Genomic DNA, 25045 nt, shown 5'->3' with positions numbered 1-25045 from the left:
CAGACAGGTGTCTCAGGTGAATAAGTGCTGCTTCCCAGAAAGTCCCCCCCTTCTAATGTAAATTCCCCTTGTAAAAGGGTAACTTCTCCTGTGTCTGCGGTTTCTCAAAAATAACCAGCTCAAAATAACCCTTAAGCCAAGAGGCATATTTTGGTGTGGCAGATTCTGCCGCCCTTGATACAACTCCTGGAGCCAGGCTGTGGGGACGGAGGTGGGCAGGTACCGTGGGATAAGGCGGGGCAGGCGGGCAGGGCTCTGCGGCGTCTCCCGGGCGGGAGGCCAGGCAGGAGCCTGCAGGTGGAGCCCTGCTCTAGCCGCCGCCTCGCCCTCCTGGGGCTGATGGCCTGCGCGCAGGTCAGCTGAGCCGGGCCGCCCCTGGAGAGGTCACTCCCGGACACGAGGCAGCGGCGGGGCGGGGCCTGGCGGGCGGGGCAGGACCGGGTGTGCGGTCGGGCGCGCGGATTGGCTGTCAACGCGGCGCACGGGCCGGTCAGCGCGCGCCCCGGCCCGCCCCACGCAGCGTTCACGTGGCGCCACCCCAGCCTGCCCCGCGGCGCGGGTCCTGCACGTGGGCGCGGCGTGTACCGCGCGCTGCCGCGCACCCCGAGCTGCATCCCCTCCCCGCGGCTTGGTTTTATTTTCCGGCCAAGGGTTTCTTCTGAGAAGGCCTGAGAGTGGCTGAGCTTTGTTAAAGCGCCAGAGGAACTATGTCGGCAGGTGGCTTGCCGAACCCGAGCGGTGCCAGGCGGGGGCGGGGTGCGCGCCGCAGAAGAGGAAGGGGATCGGGGAGGCATTAAAAAGAGCCCTGGACGCGGGAGATTGCGTAAGCGCGTGCAGTGTTTTTATTTTCGGGAAATAAACAGTGCAAGTGGCACGCGCTGCGTTTTCCTGCCCGGCAGAAAGACGTACCAAACCCGCTGATTGTGGACGCGATGTTCCGTGTGACATCGTGTAAAGAGCCCGCACAGCCACCCTGAGAGGACGCCTCCCGAGGGTCGGGGGCCTCAGTGAACCCCAGAAACCGCAACCACCCCTGCATGCAAGCTTTCCCAGCCCTCTCCCCTACCCCCGGGTTGAGGCCCGGGTCTGACCCCGAGCTGAGCAATTCCCCTCAGCCCGCATCCCAGCCCTCCCCCTCCCCCAGAGCCTAGAATGAGTTGGGACCGTGGCTACATACGACTCTTCTCTCTGAAGTTAACTTTCGCAGAGTGACTCAGCTAGTGGAGGGTCAGGAAACCAAGTCATATGAGGAGTGGCTGAAGAACTGTGGTGTTTAGCCCAGACAGGCCTCGGGGGCACACGAGCCCAGCTGCAAATATGTGAAGGACTCTCGGATTGCTCTGGTTCCCCGTGCTGCCTGAGCTGACAGAACCGAGATGTTTACAGGAGGTGAATTTCAGGTCAATTACAGAGACGGGGCAGGGAAGAAAGTTGATGGCATTTTCTCCAAAAACCTGGTACAGCTAGGTGTTTACATGTATCAGTAGGAAAATGGTGGAGCTTAGATTCAAACTCTGATCTGCCAGATTCCAAAGCCCTTGCCTTTTCAGTTTTCACGATGTATCTGTTTTTAATGGGATGGGTTACTTTGGGGGTAATGACAGTGCCAAAGGGTTTCTGCACTGATGGAGTGCATTGGACTGGAGGATAGTGGTGTCACTGATTCTAGCTCCGATGAAGAGGGAGGTTATCCTGGGCCAGACAGGATGCCACGGCTACCTGAGAAGGAGGAGGGCCCCTATCTCACCAGCAAGTCAGATTTTCCAGCCACGCACATCTCTGATCCATTGTCCCTGCAAGTGCTCTCATACTTGTTACAGCAATCTTTTTTTTTTTTTTTTTTTGCCGTACGCGGGCCTCTCACTGTTGTGGCCTCTCCCGTTGCGGAGCACAGGCTCCGGACGCACAGGCTCGGCGGCGATGGCTCACGGGCCCAGCCGCTCCGCGGCATGTGGGATCTTCCCGGACCGGGGCACGAACCCGTGTCCCCTGCATCGGCAGGCGGACTCTCAACCACTGTGCCACCAGGGAAGCCCTGTTACAGCAATCTTGACTTTGAGTTTAACAGATGGGATCACAGTATCCAACGGTCGTCACTCTTTGTCATGGCCTCCCAGCCCTCTTTTTGCATCTGCCCCTCTGCCCCTTGCCCACTCTGTCTGCCTAGACCTGGCTAAAAGTGGGACCAACGCATTAAGAGCTGAGGACTGGGGGAACAAATAACTCTGACCTGAGTACATGTCAGCCCTGCAGGCAGCATGAGACACAGTGCCCTGACAAGTCAGGAGGGGAGGGCCCGGGCTGGTTGGAGTCTCTCTGTGGCCCTCAGTGCCTCATAGTTCAGACTTTAAGCCTCTAGGGAAGATGCATAGAGGAGGTGGCCCTCCCTGAGGTCTTGGGTTCATTTTATGAATTAATAGCTTCATGCTTTCTGAAAAGACAAGAGTACTTTAGGAGTCAGTTTTTGTCTCCACTGCATGTATTAAATTGTTCAGTGTATCCCATTTTAGCATCCCTGGGAGGAAGGTAGGGGTATGAAATGCTTGTAAAGAATCTGGTTTTTCTTGGATCTCTAGCGGACCTGGTTACAATTTCTTTCTTTTTTTTTTTTTTAACATCTTTATTGGAGTATAATTGCTTTACAATGGTGTGTTAGTTTCTGCTTTATAACAAAGTAAATCAGTTATACATATGTTTCCATATCTCTTCCCTCTTGCATCTCCGTCCTTCCCACCCTCCCTATCCCACCCCTCTAGGTGGTCACAAACCACTGAGCTGATCTCCCTGTGCTATGCGCCTGCTTCCCAGTAGCTATTTTACGTTTGGTAGTGTATATATGTCCATGCCACTCTCTCACTTCCTGGTTACAATTTCTTATTTAAAAAACCCAGTGAGAAAATACCAAGCTGAGCCCTCTTCCCCCAGAGGAACTTGTCTGAGGCTACTTCTGCCCTGGACACAGTTTTTAGAGCTCTGGAGGCGATTTCTGAAGGTCCACTCTCCTTCCTTTCAGTAAATCTCCTGATTTTTCATCCTTAACCTCCTGGGTCCTCCTCTCTCCTCTGCCTCCAGGGTATCAAGGCGTTGGTCGTCTCCCAGGCAGCCCAGCCCAGCCCTAATCAACAGTGTAGAGAGGGGGAAATGTTTCTGTCTGCCTCCCTCCTTCTGGTCCGTTTTTCCCACAGCTTGCATTTTAACTGATAAACACCCTAGGGTTAGGGTAGGGGCCAAGGTTAAGTCACAGCGCTCTTCTTTCCCTAGCTTCCACCCCCCCCCCCCCCCCGCAACGTTCACATCCTAAAGGGCAGCTGGGGGAGGGGTGGGTAGCTGTGGAGGTGGAGGTGATGAGTGCTTTGGAAGCTAGCCGTGAGACACCCCACTTACGTTCGTGCTTACTGAGCCAGAGTCCTGCTCCCTGCCCGGTGGTCTTTGTATTCACTTATAATTCATTCAATAAGGGATTCGGTCAATAAGATCAAACCGCCCAGGCTTTGTGCTGGAGGCTGGGATTGCAAGCGAGAGAGGTGGGATATTGCTTCGAGTTCTGGAGTCACGCTTCCTGGGCTCACACACCAGCCGCGTGACCTTGGGGAAGTTCCTTCATGTCTCTGTGCCTCAGTTTCCTCCCCCGTCAGCCGAGTGGGGTGGTCCTGAGGATGAAGCAGGAAGCACTCCAGTCTGGGCCTGGCACGTGCTCGGTGCTCCACAGCCGGTGCCCTCAGCCCAGCGATGACAGCTCTGCGGTTGCTGCTGCCACCCGCTTCTGAGTGAGCTCCAGTGGGTTGGACGACGGGGGGCGGGGGCGAGCGGTCAGCACTGCATCTGCTGCCGCCTGGAGGTCTCACTGCCCTTCCAGGCCCGATTGACCCTGACACCCAGGGCTGCCCTGTGGGAAGGCAGGTGGTCCGCGGTGGCGATTGTCTAGGAAACTTGCTAGTGATCCATTTGCCTGGGACCGCACCCCCCAAAGTGGTCCTCGGCGGAACACCCCCCAGCCCGCCTCCCCAGATTCTCCAGCAGGGACCCCCTCGTGCTTTCCCGGGTGCAGCTGATGGGGTCGTCCCTCGGCCTGGGGGCGAAAAGTTTCTCCAGTTTTCCTCACTCGCACACCTGTGGGGTTGTAATGGGGTCTCTGGTGGCTACAAGCAGAGCTGGATCTTAACTTCAGTGGAAATAGGAGTGAAAGGGGCTCAAAACCGGGCCACAATCATTGCAGTTGCTGGGAGCCGGGAGGAGATGTCCATCCTCAGTAGATACAGAGCAGACCTGTGTTCCCGCTGGATTTTTGATTTTGATCTTGGGCCTTTGTTCCTTAGGCCTCCAGCGGGCAGGGGGTGTGTGTGTGTGTGTGTGTGTGTGTGTACTTGCCCTGCTGACTGGTGGGTGTGGGCGAGGAACTGGGAGAAAGGGGTAGTTTTCTGAGGTCCAGGGAGAGGCTCACAAGTGTGAAGAATCTTTAAAAATCCTTCTAAAAAATGCAGCATCCTTAAATGCGTATGTAATGGGGCAAAATCCCAGCCTTTGGGCTTGCTACAAAATTTGCAACAAGGATCAGAGACCCTAGGGAGGACTGGCCCTGGCCTGACTCCCAATTTTATGTTTTTATGAAGTTTTAGTTTTGTAGATGTGCATTTCCTTAAACCTTCACCAGCCTCTTTGAGGTTCTGGGTCTGTACACTAGAAGACTGACGTTCTTACTGGTTGTATGTATGGCTTGCTCTCTGGAAAGACTTGACTTTTCCTATTCCCTGTTTGTACGAACCTTAAATTAGTAACACTTTGGGAATCTTTTTTTGCAGCGAATTTCCTGGATGTCTGTTTGTGGTTATTTTGAAGTGGCAGGGCTGGGGGGATGTGCCTTGGGGGCCTGCCCGCCGGTTCTCTGAGGAGGTGGTTTTGCTTTCAAGCAGAAGAACCAGGTTTACCATCTCCTGGAGCTCCAGAAATAGATCCTTATTCCAAGATAGTAGGCAGCGTGCTAGAAGCAATTAAAAAACCTCTGTCGTTTGATCCTCATCTTATCTTGAGAAACTGCTTGGAGTGTCTGGTGATCCAGAAATCAGAAAGAGTGTGGATTGCTTTCACATCAAAAGAGAAATCTATCTTCCAAGCTCACTCCCACTCTCTTCCACTCCTCATGTATGCTTGCTTTCGTGCCCCTGTAACAAATGAAATACAGAAAGATGAACGTTTAAACGGGAGTGGAAACTTTCAGCCACACATATTCCTGAGGCCATCGGTGGTGCAAATGGGACGGTTAAGAACGAGAGTGGTGGGGGTGATACCGGGGCGTGAGCGCTTGCTGAGAAGCCAGAGGAGAGGACCGCTGCCAGGACCCCAACTGAACCTCTGTGCTGAGTATCCCTCCTTAATCCTGCAGCTGGGAAAGGCAGGGTGTATGCCTGTGTCCTTCCTCAGCCCCCAAAGGATGACTTCAAGTGCAGGAAGAAAATACTGCAACTTCTCTTTCTACTTATTATTAACTCATCCTTTTTAATTTCTAACTTTCAAGCAAGTTTTATAACGTACATAATATATCAGCGCAGTAGCACCTGTATATAATTTACAACTAAAGACGTATCTTATTGGGGGGTAGTGATTTGTGATCAGAGAAGTTGGGAGGCCACTGCTCAGAGAAATGATGACACAGCAGGGAGAGAACAGTGCTTTGCAAACTTGAATGCACGTGACTCATTGGAGATGCAGTTGAAATGCAAATTTGTGTTCAATAGGTCTGGGCTGGAGTTCCCCCTTCTGCAGTTGGAGGGTTGACTCAGAAGGAGTGAAATGGTGTTTCTCCCCTCCCCCCCCCCGTTTTTTTTTTGCCACAGTATCCATTCATCCGGTGTCTTAGTCATAGAGTGTAACCTGGAAGCCAGCAGGGGGTCAGGAACAGATATTCTGGAACCTCCTCCCCAGAATGTCCCAGCCTTACCCCTGGCGCTGCATGGAAGTCCCTGTGTGGTGAATATCATAGAGGTCCTGGCATCTGTTCCCATCAGGGATGTGTCATTGCCCTGGGTCATATGACGTTGCTTTGCTTGGTCCAGATGGCCCTAACCCTATGCAGTGCAGAGGGAGAGGAGGGGGAGGGGAGAGGAGGGGGGGAGGGGGAGGGGAGGGGGAGGGAGGAGGTGAGCGAACAGGTACGCCCTGTTAAAGCCGGCCCCCGCCCCTCCTGCCTTCTGTGCATTCCCCGCACTTCCCTTCCCTTGCCGGCCTTGTCTGGGCACTCTGAGACACAGGTGACACGGTTGGTACTTACCGCTTCTAACGTTAACTAACATTGGCAAAGCACATTTCGACACTGCTGCCTAAAAACCACAGCTCCCCGGGCCTAGAATTCCTTTTACCACTTTGTAAATGAGGAAGCTGAGGCCCTGAGTGGTCAGCCGACTCATCTAAGATTGCAGGGCTGGGCAGCAGTGGAGCAGGGCAGGCTCTTCCCGCTGCGTGCTTGCTTGTTCTTTATGTTGGAATAAATACTTGTTTCTATTCTAGGAGCCAGTGAGAGCTAAGAGGATTGAGTTTTTGAGGACTTCAATCCTCCATTCATTCATCAGATAAGTATCTAGGACGTGTCCCGTCTTAAGTGTTCAGAATTCAGGGATGAACGAGGCAGTCCTTGGCCTTAAGGAGGGAAACAGAGGAGCAAAGATGCATCTACCAGCCTGTTGGGTGCCGTGATGGGGTCAGGTCTCTGTGCTGCTGCGGGTTCCCGTTGCCATGGAAGGAGCAGCAGAGAAGGTGAACTGGCGGAGCGTTTAGGCTGAGGCCTCAGGGTCTCAGCAAGATAAGGGGGGGGAGGGGGATGGCAGCAGGGGACTCAGTGTGCAGACACTGGAATTTCTCCTCAATTCGACTGAAACAGAAACGATGGTGATCAATACATTTGAAACTTAATAACGATAATCCTAATGATTTATGCTGGTTGTTATGTCTTCTTGCTAAATCAGCCTATTTACCCGCTAAGGAAGGTCCTTCTTGAACACTGCTAATATTGTTTGTTCTGAAATTTACTTTGCTGTTAATACAGCAGCTCCCTTTTCTGTTGACTAGTGTTTGCATGCTGTAGTTCCCCCATCCTTTTACTTTTAATGATGCATGTCTTCATACTTAAGCTGGATTTCTTTTCGTGGGGCTTGCTTTTTCTTTTTATCCAGTGTGATGTGTCTCTTAAGTAGTGTTTGACCATTTGCACTTAACGTAGCTGTGAATTGTCCTCAAGCACAAGAACGGAAATGTCCCCTCCGGGAACCGAGGTGGGAGGATTTTCTTCCAGTCTGTTCTGGGCCAGAGTCTGGATGGGGTTCAGCCTGCTGGCTCTAAAGAATATTTCCCAGCATTGGGCCCCAGAGTCTGTGACCTCGGGTCTGGAGCCCATGGAGCTTGGTCTACAGATTTGGGAAAGGAGTTGACTGTGAACAGACAGCACAGGCCCCACCGTCCCCATCCTCACACCCATGTCTTGCCATTTAGAAGCCCCACCTTCCCCCTTCAAACCCCTCTGGCTAGAAGAAGCCCACTTAGGAGGCTCGTAAGCCCACTTCCTCCATGAAGCCTTCCTGGGCTGCTGACTGATGTACAAAGGGGTTTGGCTGTGGAAGGCACGCGCATTCAACACCAGCCTTGTGGTGGCCCAGAGTGTGGTAAGCTTCTCCAACACAGCATGAGAAGAGTCTCTTTGAAAAGAGAATTTCTAACGCTTTCCCTGAAGCCTCAAATGTAACAGCCAGGCCTGGTTTGGCACGTCCTGAAGCAGAAGGGGTGGCCCTGGGCGTGGGACAGGTGGACATCCCCCCCTGTGTCTGCAGCATCCGAATGGAAGGTTGCTCTCCAGGTAAACATCTGAATGCCCTGTTGATGCATCCGGTCACCACTCAGCGTCCTTGTGGTTCAAACACTAAATTCTCAGACCCCTAACGAGACCCAGCAGTCAGTGGGTTGGGAGACATAAGAGGCTTGGTTTCCGACAAGGACCAGGAACACATGGCAGGTGATGGGTCACCAGGACCTGGGCACTGAGGACCAGAGTGATTTACCAGCCCCCCAAGGCCAGACAGCACCTGGGAAGCAGCAGCAGGACAAGATCCTCCACCTCCAGGAGTGCTGGAGCACGTCTGCCCTGTCGCTCCCCAGGAAAGGCCCCTTCGTGATGAGCCTGTCTTCACGACCTGCTCAGTCACGAAGGCCCGTTATTCAGGCCTCCCCAGACCCCCTCACACACTCTTCCAACTGGGGACGTCCTCCTCTCTCACCCCTGTGCTCCCCCTTCCCGCACTTGACACTTCAGATTTCCCCTCACAACACTTCCTCCACGAAGCCTTCCCAGACTGCTCGTGGAAGAATTGAGCGTTCTCCTCGCTCCTTCCACCAGGCCCTCACGCACTTCTATAACAGTCACTGCTTGTGTTCGTGTCTGTGTCCACAGCGGCCCATGGAAGGTGGATGTGAGATTCCGTAGCCTCTGCGTTCCCAAGGCCGAGTGCATCTAAACTGGACGGAGAGCTTGTCAAGAAGCCTGTGCGTGCTGTCGGCGTCTTGTGTGTGTCTAGTCCATCAGCGTATACTTTCAGCACCCACGTTCTGGGGGGCTATGCTGCCCGCTGTGTTGGATGCAGAGAGAACATTCAGGCTCTGAACACACACGTACAACACAGATCCACGCATGTGAAAAGGTGCAGACAGGATGCCAGTGTTTGATGTAGTACAGGAAATAAAAGCTCACGGGAACAGCAAGGGAGAGATGCTAAGAGACACGGAGGACATGTAGGGATTGGACAGAAAGGAGGAAAGGGATTTCCGGAGGGTTGCTCTGTAGAAAAGCAGAGACAGGCGGGGGGGTGGGGGGTGAAGGGGGTGGGGGAGGGCATGTCTGGGGAAAGAAGCAGATCTCTGGCCCAAGTGGAGGAGGCGCAGGGGAGAGAGGTCCCTGCAGTGAAGACTGAGGAGGTTGGAAGTGGTCTTAGGGGAAGTAGGGAGCCAGTGATAGTTCCTGAGCAGGGGGAAGGACAGAGCTGAAGTACCGTTTTAGGAGATGAGTGTGTGAGCGGTGTGTATGTTGGACTGGAATAGGGAGGCTGGGGGAGGAGATGGGAAGTGACGACCTGTGGTCTCAGGAGCTTCGAGGGCTTACATCTGACAGGAGACAGTAGGAAAGGAGAACACAGATCACTTGTATGAGTGACCTTACGTAAAATAGGGTCTGGTGACTAATTAGCCGTGGGGATTGGAGGGGCCTGGAGGAACAGGTTATGGTCAGAGGGACCAGGGATCACCAGTTGGGCTTCTAACCTCCCTGAGCCTCAGTTTCCTTGTCTGTACACTCAGGGAGCTGGGGCCTGGTGACTCATCCTGGTCTCCTGGCACACGCCTGCTGTTTACATCGTTTCACTGACCAGGCCTGTTTACCGGAAGCCCAGCCCTCCCTGATCTCTTCCCGTCTGGCCGCATCACCTACTTTTCCCATTCATCCAGCATGGGGCTTCTTAGAAGAGTCCCAGCACCCCCAGCACCTGGCCTGGTCTTGGCCCGGCTGTCCAGGCAGGGTGTCCCCAGGTGCAGCTCAGGTTCCGTCAAGTGAGGGTGGCCACAGCCCGGGCTGACCTCCTGGGCCTGCTGCCTGGAGCTGCCCGAGGCCCCGGCCAAGGAGGCTGAGATGGAGCCCAGCTATCAGGCACATGGTCATCCCTGCCCCGGACCGTGGGGACTGGCCGGCGAGGCCGGAACTGAGCGCTTTGGGTATGGCGGGACGAAGGGTGGGTGTGAGGCCACCTGGCGCTCCGTGGGGCCCAGGGGCTCCGAGTTCCCAGTCTGCAGGCTTTGCGGGTGATGCCCGGACCTGGGGTCCTGGCGAGCCTCATGCATGGGCCTGTTTGGTTTTTTTCAGTGGAGATGAATCGGACCCAGCGTCTCTCCTCGGACACCAGCATCACCTCTTCTCGGGTTCCCGCGCATGAGGGAAATCTCTCTTTTTCATAGGGAGAAGCAGGAGGCCGCTATTGAAGAGGTGATAAATTACTGACAGATTGTGAAAAATTACTAACAGATTGTGAAACGTTGTCTCAGTCTTGCTCTGCGCCCTCTGTCCTTTTTCTCTGCAGTTTCAGGCTCTTTCAGGGGCAGATTGCCAGGTGTCACGGTCAAAATCCCAATGCATGGAGCACTTAGTTCGTGCAGGTGTCGTCCTGGATGTTTGCGTGCGCACATTCAAGCTTAAGGAGTGAGGTCCTAGCATCCACAGTCCCGTTTCACAGAGGGTGTCGCTGGGCATGGGGAGGGATAGAGCCCAGAGTGATGGCCACTCCCTGTGTCACTGGAGCTGGAACGTGACCAGGAAGTTTGGCTCCGGAGCCCTTACCCAGGAAACGGCGTTGCTCCATGAAAGTCACTGTGGAGGAAGGAGAAAGAAAAACCAAACAAACCAGAAAGGGCTTTAATGTGGAAACACAGATATACATCTCATTGTGTTCAGAAGAGGAGGCAATCCAAATGGTCAGGAAGCAATGAAAAGTGACTCCATCTCCCTAGTCATCTAGGAAATCAAATTAAAGCCACCATCAGACCCTTGAACAATGTAGGGGTTAGGGGTGCTGACACCCCCCAACCCCCCCCCCCCACACACACATAGTCGAGAATCCACCTACTGCTATCTCTGCCTCAAAAACAGAGGAATTGATAAATGACTCACCCAAGGGCAGGAAGCTGACACAGTTTGGAGCGAATCAGGACTCAAACCTTTGTTCTTTTGATTCCACGTATCATGATCTCTAAGTGCCACAAATGTTTCCCCACCCTTAGTTAATTTAAGGGTCTGTAAAATGAAAACACAGGTACTCTCTTTATTGAAAAAACTCCACATAAAAGTGGACCCACACAGTTCAAACACATACTGTTCAAGGGTCAACTGTCTGTCCCTGTTTCAGCCAGGATGGCTAAAAAGAAAGAGACCAAGTATTGAGGAGACTAGAGTGACAGGAACGCTCGTCTGGAGGTGAAAATTGCTATCATCATTTTGGAAAATGCTTTGGCAATATTTACTGAACTGTGGTCCAGCAGCTCCAGTCCTCGGTGTAGACCCACAGGAATCGTTTATGTGCCCAGACTTGCAAGAACGTTCCCAGCGGCATTATCGCAAGAGCCCCCCAGTGGAAACCATTCAGCGTTCCAGCAACATGGAGAAAGAAATTGTGGTACATTGTGCAATGGAACAGTGATAACGAAGTAACCACGGCTGTAAGAGGCGACACGAAAGAATCTCACGGGCACAGCGTCGAGTGCGTAAAGCCAGACCCAGGAGAGCAGTAACGTGCTGCTCTGCTGACGTAGCGCTTGAACCAAACAGACTAATCCATTATCATAAGTGGGTGGTGACCGGCAAGGGCACGGGGCTCCTGGGGTTTCGGGAAGTGACCTAGTTCTTGCGCGGGCGATGGTTACGCAGGCGGGTTCACCTGGAGCTTTATCGAGGGGTGCATTTTTGTACGTATGTTACAAAAATGAGAACGAGATGTTGATTTTAAAAATGGCTTGGGGGATTGGAAACCTGGGTTCTAGCTGCCGCCAACTTGTGAGTGCCTCGGGCCAGCCACCTCCGTCTGGATCCACTTTTCTGGGAAGTTGATGGCCCGGACTAGGTGGTTTGCAGATCTCTCAGGGCCGCAGAACCATCTCTAAACAAAACCTCACCTGAAGTCTAAGTACATGAAACAGATCGAGTGGGTTGGGAAGAAATCGGGGATGAAATCAGGACGGGAGATGCAGGTGCTGTCTGGCCAGGGCTGGGGAAAGCAGATGGGAGCCCCCTGACTGCGTGCTCTTGGGGGCTTTCCGAGCTGGGCTTCCTGGGCTGGGAGCAACTCTGAGGCCTCCTATGACTCCGGTGTGCAGCGCTAAGAGCGCCTGCAGGGAGCCACCCCAGCGCTTGTGGTTCTGCAGTGGCTTCTTACAGGACACACTTCCGAGCTCTACAGTCAGCCCGAACCCTCTGGGTTCGGGCTAACTGCTTTGCTCTGACTCCCAGTGGACAGAAATTCAGCCGCTACCTGGTGACTGACATGCAGCCATTCACATCTTTGTATGAATTCCTCGTACCAGATTCTCTTTCCCCTACACATAAAAGACTTCAGGGAAACCCAGTTAATGGGAAGCTTTGGATGCAGGCATGGGGTGGAGATTGTTTGGGGAGTGTGGAAAACTCTGGGAGGTGGAGTGCATCACAGAGAGCTCCGGGCACCTGCAGGGGTGCACGTGAGGGTGGATGTGAGAAGTGGGGCTGGTGTGAAGACCCCACACACGGGAGGGGCCAACGTACGGAGAAGCTCCCGTCGGACTTGGATGCCGCCTGGGTAATAATGGGAAACGTGAGGCATCGAACATCAGTGATGCCCAGACTCAGAGAGCCCGTTTGTTTATTCAGGCCCCATTGCGTAGGCCTCTGTGGGCACACGCTGCCCAGCACAGCACCACCCACTCGTCCGGATGTTTACGGCACACCTACTGGGGGCCGGGCTTCGTTCGTCCCAAGGCTTCATTAGCGGCAGAAAGAAACAAACAAAAATCTCTGCCCTCATGGAGGAGATGAGACAGTAAACAGGATAACACGCACGTTAATGGTGATAAGTGCGCAGGGGGGGAAATAAAACAGGAAGGAGGGGTGTGAAGCGTCGGGGGGGATGTGTGTGTGTGCTAAATCATAGTGACGGGGCGGGGGGTGGTGGTGGTGGTGGTATCACCAAGTGACTTCGGCAGGGGGTGCGGGAGGGGAGGAGGGGGCCTGTCACGTGGACAGAGAGCGCCTCCCCGACACAGGGGCCTTTGGCGATTGCTCTGGAATGCAGTCAGGTGTTACTTCTCCTGGGGGCAGGGAGTGGGCATCTTTGCCTTGAATTTGTCTGCTGGATCAAGGGATTTATTGCTTTTGGAGCAATTCCAGGCCTCACAGGGCAGGGCACGTGGGGAAGTGTCTGAGGCCCCCTGCCTGTGTTTGGCCCCTACTTGCCTCTTCTGCCCCAGAGGGCACCCTGCGCTTCTGCTTCTGCACATTGGGCTGGTGGGATTTGATGTAGGACTTTGGTCACTGCTGGCACCACTTTTTTTTTTTTTTTTTTTTTGCGGTACGCAGGCCTCTCACTGTTGTGGCCTCTCCCGTTGCGGAGCACAGGCTCCGGACGCGCAGGCTCAGCGGCCATGGCTCACGGGCCCAGCCGCTCTGCGGCATGTGGGATCTTCCCGGACCGGGGCACGAACCCGTGTCCCCTGCATCGGCAGGCGGACTCTAAACCACTGCGCCACCAGGGAAGCCCCACTTTTGAAACAAACTGCCTTGGGAAATGGTCTCTAGTCCCAGTTTCCTCCTCCCTACTCTGGTGACCACTGTGGAAGGCTTCTCTACCACTCCGGGTCCAGGGACAAGTTATTTAATCTCTCTGAGATTGCATCCTTATCTCCAGAATAGCAATAGTTCCTACCCGGTTGGGTAGTTCTAAGGATGAGAGATAATCTCTTTTAAGTACTTAACACGATGCCTGGTACATTCAATAAAAGGGAGCTGTGATGAATTTATTGGCTAGGAATAAAAGTAGCTAAACTTCCTGGGCTCTATTTTCTACCCTGTTTTACCAGTGAAGAAACTGGGGCACAGAGAGGTTAAGTTCTTGGTCCAAGGTCACACAGCTGGTAAGTGGTGAATTTGAACCCAGGCAGTCTGGTTCCCACCAGGGAAGAGCAAGAGATGAAGGTGAAGCAGGCAAAAGCTTGAACTTGTAGGACCCTATGCTGCTCTTGAGCTCTTTCTCCGAGTCCCTTACTCTGTGCTGGGAGCTTTCTGATCATTTATCAACTAACAGTTTGTTCCCTTTGGTGCTGAAAGGCCACATCTACAAGCAGAAAGATTGGGGCATGGGGAGGAGACCCCCAGCTGGAGGAATTTTCCTGTCCCTCCTTCCTCTGCTCTGGGGTGTCACCATCAGTTCGGGTCCTCAGAGGATGGTGTGGAGGCCCAGAAAGGCAACGGGCAGAAGGTGGGGGAAGAGAAGGAACCCATCCCCCTGAGTTCTACCTGTCGGAGGCTGGGTTTTTGAATGGTGAGGAAGCTGGCGCCCCAGGAGCCCGAGGTGGACAGGAATCCTGTTGTCTGAGCGGGTAGGTACGGGAGGCACGAACAGAGGTGTGCATGGGAGCCAGACTCAGCCAAGGCAGACAGCGGTGCTGGCGCTGGAACCCAGTGCTCCTGCCAGTTTGGTGAGTTGTGAGCTGACCTCTGAGCCCCCTGAGTGACAATGAGGCATGTGACTAGCTCCAGTGGGGAGTGCCCTTTAACAGGTGTAGAGTGAGATCAATCTAAGTGACAGGTGCGACTGCGGGAAGGATTGGACTCTCAGCACTCAGCCATTCAAAGTTACCAGCTTTTAGAAATGTCTGGAATTAGCGCTATTTTGAACAAACGAATGAATGAATGAGTGAGTGAATGATATATATGTAAGTCAGTGTGGACTCCAGGGCAACAGGCAGTCCAAAGGCATTCAGACCGAGGGAAAAACATAGTACTATTTTTTTTCCCCTAAGGATAACGATAATACAGGCTTACTGTAGAAAGGGCAGGAAAGTACAACGAAAGAAAGGCATCACCCGTGTTTCCCTAACATAGAGGTAGCTGTTGCTATCACTTCTGGGAATTTCCTACTTTTTTCCAAAAAGTTGATCATGGGATGTATGCAGTTTGTACTCTGACTGCCTTACTTTTAAGAATTCAAACTTAAGATGGTCTACTCGGTTTATTTGTTCTCCGGAAAATGGCAAATTGTTGAATGTGTCCCTAAAACTAAGGCACATCCTAATCATAGAAGCTGACCCTTGAACAGGCGTTTGTACACCCATGCACGTTCACCACAGCCAAAAGGCGGAAGCAGCCAGGTGCCCATCGACGGATGAATGCATTAACCCACACAGTGGGATAATACTCGGCCTTTGTGGAAGAAAGGACTTTGTGACACGTGCTGCAGCACGTGTGAACTCTGAGGACATCACGCTAAGAGAAATGGGACAGTCACGAGAGGGCAAATACATGGATTCCACCTCTCTGGGGAATTCAGAGACAGGAAGTAGAATGCAGGTTACCAGGGCCGATGGAGAGGGGGAGGGGGACTTATCCTTTAGTGGGTGAGAGTTTCAGTTTGGGAAGATGGAAATTTCTGGAGGTGGATGGTGGTGATGGTTGTACCGCACGTGGATGTGCTCAGTGCCACTGGACTGAACGCTTAGGAATGGTGAAATTGGTACGTTGTAGGTTACATATATTTCACCAGAAAGAAACAAAACAGGGCAAAAGAGTTGGAGCCGTGGAGCCTGGCTTCCAGCCGTGGTGTCTCTGCTCTGGTGACTCTTCGTCCCCCTCCTCCCCGCGGCTGCCTCTCTAACCCCTGACCCGTCCTCTGGGAAGTGCGAGTCTGTGCATCACACACAAGAAGAGGGGAGGAGGAGGGGCAGGTAGCGGAGGGGAGCCCGGCACACACTTGGGGCGGCTTGGAATCCTGACACCACCTCTGGGAGAAGCAGGGCCTCCCAGATCACAGGCCCGATGCCTCCCACGGGCTGGCTCTCCGCCCACTCCTGTTCCTCCAGGCTGCGGACATGGAGCCTGGCTCGGGGGCCCGTGGAGGCCAGTGGAGGAGGCGGCGAGTTGGCCCCAGGCTCTCCCTGGCTCAGCTGGACGATGCCCAAGTGTGGGTGAAGTTTGTCATCCAGTCCAGGGTCTGGGGCCAGGGTCAGGAGGGCAGAGGGCCGAGTCTCTGCCAGACACTGCAACCCCATTGCCGGTGCCCCAGGGACCCCACTTGCTCCACGGCAGGGTCAGCCGGAGTGTCCGTCTGTCCCTGTGGACCCACCCTGTTGGCCTCAAAAAGTGGACATGGCCGAGCCCTGCAGGGTCTGAAGCAGCAGAGCCCTGCGTGCACACGTGTACACGCAGACACACACGCATGCACCCAGGCCCATCCCTAGGTGACTTAGTCTTTACCTGCCACCCCAGCTGCTCTCATGGGGGGTGGGGAGGGGACTCCCAGTGATTCTCCTCGTCTCCGTTGGGTGAACGGACCTCGTGGGTAAATGACCTTTCGGGGGACTTTTCTAGCCTAGCAAAGCAGGTAGAAGGGAATTTTCTCTGGAAACTACCTAGTAGTTGAGTATCCTAAGAATTTATCCAGCCTTCTTTGAGAAGGTCAACGCAGTTCTTCATTCTCAAAAGCAAAACAAAACAAACAAGAACAAGTTTCAAGGCTGGTAAGTGGCTGGTCATAAGGCACGGAAAAGAAAAGCCTGCAGGGCTTCCCTGGTGGCGCAGTGGTTGAGAGTCCGCCTGCCGATGCAGGGGACACGGGTTCGTGTCCCGGTCCGGGAAGATCCCACGTGCCGCGGAGCGGCTGGGCCCGTGAGCCATGGCCGCCGACCCTGCGCGTCCAGAGCCTGTGCTCCGCAGCGGCAGAGGCCACAACAGTGAGAGGCCCGCGTACCGCAAAAAAAAATAAAAACAAAAACAAGAAAAGGCTGCAGGTGTAGCGGGCACACCGACTCCGAGAGGTTCACTTATTCTAGGTTTTTTGGCTCACAGATCTCTCCAAAACACCAACAAACTCCATGGCGATTGTGTCTACTAGTTGCTTCCCATGCAGATATGTCTTGTTTCCTGAACAAGATATAAAGCATTTGTAGTCAGATGCCACGAACTTCTCCCAATCCTGTGGCCCCAGCCTGAAGCTCAGCATAGGGCTGGTTAGGTGTGGTGCAAATTAGGATCTTGATTTGGCTAGACACAGTGATCACTTGAGAGGCTCTTAAGAAACTGCAAAGCCTAAATCCTGCCCAGCAGTTCTGACCGAATGGGTCTAGCATGGGGTTTACACATCGGATGTTTGGAAAATGTTCTCTGGATGGTTCTCATGTGTCCCTGATGCTGAAAACCAGTGATCTGTATCATGGTTCAGGTTAAGTAATCAGTTTTGCATATTCACTCGTTTTTTTTCCCCCTAGATTATCCAGCCTATCAGCCTGGGATCTCAAGTTATTGAAACCCAGGACATAACAAACCTGATTGAAATAGCCAGGAGGCTAAGGCCTGGCTTTCCATGAGGCTCAGTGGAAGAAACGCATGGGTGACCAGGTCGTGCCCCAGAGGGTTTCCTGCTGAAGTTGGTTCACTTCAGCAACTCTTATCGGCCCATGAGGTCTTCCAGTTCTCTCCGTACATCCTCATTTGATCTCTCATTGCTTTGGGAGGATTATGGAAACGACTGCTGTTTTAACCCACAGTCCATTTACAAGGCATCCCGGGCCAGGCTGTTTCTGCAGGGAGCTCATCCCATCCACGTTACCTGGAGGCTGTAGCATCTGCCAAGACCCATAAGTTTCTTCTCCTTTTGGTGCCTTTCCTCCAACCTCCAGCATGGGGCTCTTGAGTTCCCTTGTCAAAAAAAAAAAAAGAAGGTGATCAGAAGACACCCCTATTTATAGTTGCTAATATGCTAGTCATTTACTGTGTCCCTTGTTTTTGTTAAAGTGTTATTTAACCCAAATTTGCACTGGAGGTCAGACTGAGAAATGAGAGCCTTTGTCTTCCTCCAGGAAGACTGTTTGGATCAGCAAGTAGGTGAGAAGGGGCAGTGAGGGCTGCCAACCTCAGGCTCCCTCCCCACGGAGTTAAACCTCAGGGGCCTCTTCCTTTGGGTGACACGGGGGCTCCCGGTGGCCCCTCCTGCCTGAGGGTCACCAGCAGACCTCCAGCCCAGACCCGCCATCCTTCCCATTTTCTTGCCCCCATTAACCAGTTTCACCCACACATATATATTTCTTTTAAAAGGGTTTCATTTCACGAGGCCGATGGGGTGCAGTAGTTAACGGCAACAACTATTAACTTTGCGGCAGGCACATCTGGATTTGAATCCCTGTCGTGTGAGCTGGTGCAGGATTTCTGCCTCTCAACCTGGATTTCCTTCTCTGAAAACTAGTGACACCATTACTTACCTGATTGCATTGTTGAGAAAATATATGTAAAACTTGAGCATAGAGCTTGGCCCAGATTTAGTGATTGATAAATGGTAGCTGTTTTAATAATGATTACTATTATGGTTATCAAATAGTTGTTATAGTATAGTATTCTAGTCATTATAAAATATCTTAAAATACATTCACAAAATGAAAATCACCTATAATTCAACCACCTAGATCTATCATTTCTGATCTATAGACACATCTAATATATTCTAGAAAGTTGAGATTCCACCAGCATTACTTTTTTCCCCCCCGTTGCGGAGCAGAGGCTCCGGACGCGCGCAGGCTCAGCGGCCATGGCTCACGGGCCCAGCCGCTCTGCGGCGTGTGGGATCCTCCCGGACCGGGGCACGAACCCGCGTCCCCTGCATCGGCAGGTGGACTCTGAACCGCTGCGCCACCAAGGAAGCCCCAGCGTTACTTTTTTTTTTTTTTGCGGTACGCGGGCCTCTTACTGTTGTGGTCTCTCCCGTTGCGGAGCACAGGCTCCGGACGTGCAGGCTCAGCGGCCATGGCTCACGGGCCCAGCCGCTCCGCGGCATGTGGCATCTTCCCGGACCGGAGCACGAACCCGTGTCCCCTGCATCGGCAGGTGGACTCTCAACCACTGCACCACCAGGGAAGCCCGCCAGCATTACTTTTTAAAAAAAATTTATTGCAGTATTGGTATAGTTGATTTACAATGTTGTGTTAATTTCTGCTGTACAGCAAAGTGACTCATTTATACATATATATATTCTTTTTCATATTCTTTTCCGTATGGTTTATCACAGGATATTGAATATAGTTCCCTGTGCTATACAGTAGGACCTTGTTGTTTAGCCATTCTATACGTAACAGTTTGCATCTGCTAACCCCAAACTCCCATTCCGTTCCTCCCCCACCCCTTTCCCCTTTGGCAACCACAAGTCTGTTCTCTGTATCCCACCAGCATTATCTTATGTGTAATTTCCTTGTCGCCGTATTCTGCTAGCAGCAGTACACCTCATATATGGCACGTGACAGTGTCCAAAAGACGCACTCACCGCGGCAGTGACACCATCTGGGTCCAGTGACTTCTGTGTCTCTGGCTTTTATCCTTTTCCTCCTTATTCCCTGGTGATGAGTTTCTGACCACTCACTGTGGAGCTGGGTCATCAGATTGGGTCCCCTGCATTGGCTATTCGTCCATGGGGGTGTTTTCTACTTGATTTGTGCACCCAAAGGACGCCCTTGGAGCCGGTGCTCTGCCTCCCTCTTGTTCCGAGTGAGTAGGGTTCTCCCTGCACACCTCTGCCTGGCAGCCTTGTGCCTCTGCCTCCTTCTGGGTGTGGGTGTCTTTCCAGCTCCAGAAGCAGCGATCTGGGGGGGCCCAGGCCAGGACGCTGAGTGGCTCGGGCCAGTTTCCTAAAGACCAAAGCAAAGAGAGAATTCCCCTCAGCAGGCAGACATGAAGGGGCTCAGGGATCCCCCCCGGAAGAGACCAGCCCCTGGAAGCAGATGTAGGCCACGAGAGGCCAGTCCTGAGCCCACCCACCACGTGCAGGGCCTCGGGATCTGTACCTGATGTGCTGTCTCTTCAGCTTAAGGGCTTGGATGCCGGTTAAGTCAAGGACCACGGGAGGGGCTATGCTTTAAGCCACCCAGCAATCATTGATAATCTAATGGGGATGGGGTGCAGGTTCTTTTCTGGAAGAAAGCTTGATAAGGATGAAGAGAACAGGCCACAAAAACTGGCCAACTGAGGGGGCGAGGAGGGCGGTGGAGGAAGGCCAGGGCCTCAGATGTGGTCCCTCTGGTCCCGTCCTTCTTCCCTCTGGTGTGGCTGGACAAGTGCTCAGTCTGGGAGCTGAGGCAGGTCACTCTGTGGGGCTCAGGCCTCACCCAGTTATACTAGATCAATAGTTCCTTCCTCCTTTATTACAAAAACCCCGGAACCCTTTCCACAGTGATGTAAGGTCTTGCTGATTCTCCCGCAAGAGCAGGAGCCCTGTCCAAGTTTTCTGGGGTGGCTCCAGTGAAGCTGTTGGGGTCTTCCCTTGCTTTCAGGGATGCAGAGAGGCCAAAATCAAAAGTTTTTTTTTTGTTCTGGTGGTGTTTTTGGTGGTATATAAAAAGAGAAATGACTTTAAGTGAAACTCTTTTGTTCTCGATTATATTGTTAACATAATAATTGTGTATGAAGTCTGCGTTAGAATTTTGATGATTCTCATGGTACACCTGCCAGTTAGGAATGCTTTTGGCTAGAACTCACAGAATTCCTGACCATCAGTAGCTTAAACCTAAAGGATGTTCTTTATTGTTCTCCATCGAGAACGGGTCAGATGGTCACAGCCAGACCTGCCAGGGGGAGTGGCTTGCGGATGGGACGGGAGGCAGCTTACCCTGAAATTGGGTATTTCCGCCTCCCCCATCTGCCCAAGCGAGGTGCAGGCAGCCGGGGAGAAACGGAGGGGCTGCAGGGCGGGCAGTGGGCCACGTCTCCACATCCACTGAAACAGATCTTCAGCTTTCGGTATTTTACAGCTAACACATGCTATTTGATTTACTTTGGTTATGGAAGGGAAACATGAATTTTCGACAGGTGAGTTCAAGAATGGCATTGTAGGGACTTCCCTGGTGATCTAGTGGTCAGGATTCGGCACTTTCACTTCTGAGGGCGTGGGTTCCATCGCTGGTCCCAGAACTAAGACCCCGCAAGCCACTCGGCGTGGCCAAAAAAAAAGGCATTGCACGACGGTACCTGTTCGGGTTGGAGACGGGACATATAAACCTCATTGGTCTCGTCTGAGTGCAAAGCTTAATAGCTTTCCCCACTCTTTTTGTAATAAAAGACTATGTCTCCTGAGAGGGGTTTGTTGAAAAACTGTGTTATCCGTAAAGGATGCTATGGCAGAGACTGCGAGCATTCCCCCAACATCCACGGGCCCCCCTTTCTGAGCAGCAGAATCCTGGGCATTTGGTCCGGATAAAAGACTGAGTTTCCCTCCTGACTTTGTGGCCAGTGTGGAAACCACGTTCTGGCCAGTGAGGTGACGGGGAGGAGTTCCAAGACTTCTGCAGAGTGTTTTTGTTTTTGATTTTTTAAAATATTTACTTACTTATTTGGTTGCACCAGGTCTTAGTTGTGGCAGGCAGGCTCCTTAGTTGTGGCATGCAAACTCTTAGTTGCGGCATGCATGTGGGATCTAGTTCCCTGACCGGGGACCAAACCCGGGCCCCCTGCATTGGGAGCACAGAGTCTTAACCACTGCGCACCAGGGAAGTCCCCTGCAGAGTGTTTTAAAAGTAAAAAGCCAAGCATCCTTTATGCCAGTATATTTTGCTCTACATAACTTTATAATATTTAAATAGTGTAATATGTACAACATAGCGTATGTTACACTGTTTAATATAGTGTAATACATATGACATGGCTTGTGTTACACCATTTAAAATATAGTAAATGAGGAGAGAAATGTTAGGCAACTATTCTAGGCTGCTTCTCTACAAATTACCTGTTTCCTGTGTGGCAGGACTTTTTTTTTTTTTTTTTTTGGCCAAGCCACGTGGCTTGTGGGATCTTAGTTCCCTGAGCAGGGATCAAACCCAGGCCCTTGGCAGTGAAAGCTCGGAGTCCTAACCACTGGACCGCCAGGGAATTCCCATGTGGCAGGTCTTTTGTTGCCAACAAGTGAAAAGTTAAATTAAATGTAATTGCCATTATACATTATCTTTCAACATTAGGTTTTGAAATATGAGAGATGCCGTGATTTGATCAGATGCGTGCAAATTCCAACCCTGAGGAAGAGCCTCTTGAAGTGAATGTGCAGAATTACTACCATTTTAGGTGCTCCATGAACTTAAAATTTTTTTACTACCATTTTAGGTGCTTCATGAACTTAAAACTTTTTTTGAGTTTTGTTTTTTGTTTTGAAATAATTTCAGACTTACAGGAAAGTTGCAAAAATAGCACAAAGCCTTCCAAGATAGCCTTTATCCAGATTTTGCAAATGTTAACATTTACCCTATTTGATTTCTGCTTCTCCCTTTTTCTCTCTCTTTCCCTCACTCCTCTGCCTGTCTGTCTCTCTCTCCATCCATCCATCCATCCGTCCATCCATCCATCCACCCTACCCACCCTAGGTGTGCCATGTAAGTGGAATCATACGGTATTTGTTCTTTTATGACTGGTTTATTTCACTCAACATAATGTCCCCACAGTTCATGCATGTTGTAGCAGACGTCAGAATTTCCTTCCTTTTTACAGGCTGAATAATATTCCACTGCGGATAGACCATATTCTGTGTATCCATTCATCTGTGGATGGACATTTGGGTTGTTTCCACCTCTTGGCTACCGTGAATAATGCTGTTTTGAACATGGGTGTGCAAGTAACTCCTCGGGATCCAGGCCGTGTATTTCTTAGAATATCCCCCTATCTGGGTTTGTTTGTTGCTTCTTTATGATTAGATCCTGCCTCTACATTTTTGGCAGGAACATCCGGGGAGTAGTGCCGTGTCCTTGGGGTAGGTCTTTGTGTGGTAGGTCTTAGTCTTATTCCTGCCCATGTTCACTTTGATCCCTTGTGTAGGATGGCGTCTGCCAGCTTCCTCTACTGTGAGGTTTCTATTCCTCCTCTGTAATTAATAAGTGTCTTGTGGGGAGATACTCTGAGATGCTGCAAATATCCCATTTCTTGTCAAACTTTCAGCCACTCGATGACTCTTATCTGAAATAATTATTACCAAGTAGTGCCTTACAAATTCATCATTGCTTTTACACTTACTTGTTGGCATTCTGTGTAGAGATGCTCTTTCATCTCCTGCACCCATTCATTCATTCGTTTTATTTACAGGTGAATGGATTTGGGGATTCTCATTTTACTCAGGGTTATAACCTATTACTATTATTCATTTTGTTGCCCAACTTGTACCAGATTTGACCCGTGGAATGCCTTAAAGTAGGCCTTTGTGTCTTGTTTGACATCTCCTTATCATTTTCTCATGAAGTCACATGTCAACATCAGTGATTCTTGTGGTTCCCATCTTTACACAGTCATCCATACAGGGTATACATCAAATACCAAATAACTGAGACTAAATTTGTCTAAAGCTGTACCATGGCCAAACCCCTCAGAGCGGCTGCTGGTAATTCATCGGAGCGATAAGCCAGCCAAGCATCAAGAGCACATCATCTTTCACCCTAACTTCTGTGAACACCGTACACACTCGGATGCTCTCAAGCTGTTTTATTTTGGGCATGTGTGTTGGTTGGGTCCTCGGGGAAGCAGACAGGAGTCAGAAGTGCAAGAGATTTATTGGGGGTAGTGCTTGTGAAAAATAAAGGGAGAGGGTTGCAGGCCTGATACCTGTGAACGGCGAGCTGCGGGGCGGGGGGGTGCAGGAAAAGGTGGAGGGCATCTCTGAGAAGTCTCTGCCAGCCCCGGTGGGGAGCTTCAGTGCAGAGCTTGCCCATTGTGGGCAGAAACAGCCAGGCCCTGGTGCCCTGCTGGGCTCAGTCCTTACCTGGGAGCTGCCGGGAGGGGCATGGCCTGGGCTCCGAGGCCACCACGGATCCCAAAGTGCTGTGGCTGGAGACTCATTTAACTGCACCCCTCATAGCTGATGAGCAAGTTCTTTCTTAAAGGGAGACCGGAGGGGCATACCTCTAAGGCTGCCATAGGAAAAATATTTAAAGATTGTGTTTGTTGATTCAAACTTGAGAAATTTGAAACAGAACTAATTTCTACACGGGGGTGAACAGCCTCTTGGGGTCCCACACGTTTGTCATTCCCTGAGATTTCAGTCATCACTAGATGGGAAACGCTGGTCTAGGTGTCTAACTCCGTTCTCGTCTGGGGTTTCGAGCTGGCGTCTCTGATTGGTTCAGAAGGGCCGTAATGGTCTCCGTTGCCCCAACGGGTGACTAGAAAGAATGAGTCGTCAGCCGGGATCACCGGAGGGCTATTGTCTTCCAAGGGGCTTGTCAGAGTAATGTTCCACCCAATCTGTGGCTCCTGGCCCCTTGGCTACCCAGGCTGATCAGATGTGTGATTAAATGCTGGGTCAGCAGCTTAGTATCGTGGTTCACGATTCACTTAGTATCGTGGTTCTAGACTTAAAGACTTTACAACGGAAAAGGACCACTGAGATCATGAGGTCGTTCCACACTTCAGGTGTACAGAAGTGCCCTGCTCCAAATCACCAAGTTGATGAGCTGGGCCGGGGGCTCACAATGGGGCAGGCACTGTGTCATCGTTCTGTCCCATCATGGTCCCCCGTAGCCTCCAGCCCGCAATCGGGCTTCCGCTCCCGGGAGCAACACAATGCAAGTCAGCTCCCCTGTATTGGTACCTGTTTATCATTTTACCTCATCATCTTGTTCTTTATCTCACATCTAGTTCTTTAGCTGTTCCTCACAGAGTGGTTTCCAGATGGCTGGGGCCTTCTGATTGCCTTCCTCTGGACGTGTCTGAGTTTGTGACCGTTCCCTTAAAAGGCGTCTCCCAGAACCGGACACATGCGCAGCGTGGTCTTAGCACGGCGATTACAGACCACCCGCCCCTCTAACTTGAACGCTAGGCATAAGCACGGCCCAGCTGCTGTAGGCTTTCCAACATCTACTCAGTGCTGTTTTATAAAACCTGCATTTAAACTTTTTTTTGGCTTGATTTGGCTCTATTTTTAGAATGTTTTCCCCCGGGAGAAGGAAGAAGTCCAAGGGGGAACAGAGAGGGGAAAGGATGTCAGCTCTGATTTGGCAATTGCAGAGCTGCACGCGCCATGGGGCGTAAGCAGACTTGCGACACAGCCTGCTCCCCACTTTCTCAACCTCGGCTCCTGGTGCATCGCCCTGGGCGCTCACCACACGGCAGAAGGTGGCTGCTTGTCAGTTCTGTCCTCACCAGGGTCCTGGGTCGGGAACCTCAGTTGTTTTGACTTCGGCTCTTCTCCGTGTGTGTGTGTGTGTGTGTGTGTGTGTTGAGGAAACGAAGTGCTGGAGACCAGGTCGTGTGTGTGTGTGTGTGTGTGTGTGTGTGTGT

At 51.9% G+C, this 25045-nt stretch overlaps 1 protein-coding gene across 3 annotated transcripts in view; it reads left to right on the top strand.

Annotated features, from left to right (window-relative positions):
- PFKFB3 (6-phosphofructo-2-kinase/fructose-2,6-biphosphatase 3) overlaps positions 1 to 25045 on the top strand; it is an 81911-nt gene that overhangs the window by 17801 nt on the left and 39065 nt on the right. The window contains exons 1-2 of one of the 3 annotated variants that reach the window (XM_029237928.1): positions 8108 to 8678; positions 9890 to 10009. The exons of 1 other annotated variant lie outside the window; for it this stretch is intronic. The gene's annotated coding sequence lies outside the window, so the exon portion shown is untranslated. Of the gene's footprint in view, positions 1 to 8107; positions 8679 to 9380; positions 10010 to 25045 lie in introns of those variants that run through there. One more of the 3 variants, XM_029237927.1, reaches the window with a different exon arrangement.

This window comes from Monodon monoceros, unplaced genomic scaffold (genome assembly GCF_005190385.1).
Source record: "Monodon monoceros isolate NGI ecotype Baffin Bay Population unplaced genomic scaffold, NGI_Narwhal_1 Super_Scaffold_21, whole genome shotgun sequence".
Lineage (NCBI taxonomy): Eukaryota > Metazoa > Chordata > Mammalia > Artiodactyla > Monodontidae > Monodon > Monodon monoceros.
The sequence above is the reverse complement of the archived record's forward strand: the minus strand, read 5'-3'. Positions and strand labels throughout refer to the sequence as shown.